We start from the raw sequence: 1,327 nt of genomic DNA on the forward strand, positions 1-1,327 counted from the left end.
ATTTTCAAGATATTTCAAATTCGCTTGCGGCATAATTTTTAGAATCGTATTTTACGCTGAAAACAACGGTGTGTGATAAAGTGTATAAATGTATAACATATATGTTTTTCACGATTTATATATTTGTGTCATAATGTCTTACCATCTACATATGTATAATCATTGAAATTTTATATCGCGCATGGTTAGACAATGACTACAATTGAATGAAATTATAAGTGCCAAGAGTTAAATAGCAGAAAATCCATGCACAGTAAATTATGTATTTTTATAAACTTTGTATTACAATTAGGAATACATACATGCATGATAATTGATTGACATTGAATTTTATTAACAATATGGATAATAAAGATAAAATACAAAGATAAAAATACAACAATAAAAAATAACATTAATGAAAAAGATTAAATATTATTCATATAATTTACTGTGCATGGATTTTCTGCTATTTAACTCTTGGCACTTATAATTTCATTCAAATGTATTGTAGTCATTGTCTAGCCATGCGCGATGTAAAATTTCAATGATTATACATATGTAGATGGTAAGACATTATGACACAAATATATAAATCGTGAAAAACATATATGTTATACATTTATACACTTTATCACACACCGTTGTTTTCAGCGTAAAATACGATTCTAAAAATTATGCCGCAAGCGAATTTGAAATATCTTGAAAATTGACAAAATTACATTTTTTATTTATTGCTAATGTAATGTAACTTTTGAACGGTTCTACTACAAACGACGGAAAAGTCACTACAAACAATTACAAATGATTATAAAAATTGTGCCGCAAGCAAATTCGAGGTATCTTAAAAATTGACAAATTACGTTTTTTATTTACTGCTAATATATTGTAACTTTTCAATAAATATATTGTAACTTTTCAACTACGAACAAGGAGAAAGCCACTACAAATAACTAGAAACGATTCTAAATCAAGATATTATTGATTTTTCTGTAACTCAAAGTCGGGTGATAGTTATTTTTTCAAAATTCTTTTTATAAATTTACAAACGAAATTATACTACTACTAAAAACAAAATATTAACCTTTTTTTATTATAAACTTATTTTAGTAAAAGTCGAGTGCCAAGTTCACGTAGGTAAATTAGCGCATAAACGAGTACGGATGGTGTGCGTACAGAGGCGTTTATAATTATTTCTCGAAAATGATATTTCGGAAAAGAACTTTATCACACATGGTTGAATTCGTCTTAAAATACCCTTTAATCTGGTAAAAAAGAAATTTTGAAAAATAAAAAAAATGTTTAGTGGTGGGGGTAAACAAAAAAATAAACAATAAAAAATTATTTT

The 1,327-nt window shown here is 26.1% G+C and overlaps 1 protein-coding gene across 5 annotated transcripts in view; it reads right to left on the minus strand.

The window, feature by feature from the left end:
• LOC105457581 (probable G-protein coupled receptor CG31760) overlaps nt 1–1,327 on the minus strand; it is an 18,304-nt gene that overhangs the window by 8,884 nt on the left and 8,093 nt on the right. The window lies entirely within an intron of this gene.

The sequence above is a fragment of the Wasmannia auropunctata genome, unplaced genomic scaffold, assembly GCF_000956235.1.
Source record: "Wasmannia auropunctata unplaced genomic scaffold, wasmannia.A_1.0 LD336103.1, whole genome shotgun sequence".
Lineage (NCBI taxonomy): Eukaryota > Metazoa > Arthropoda > Insecta > Hymenoptera > Formicidae > Wasmannia > Wasmannia auropunctata.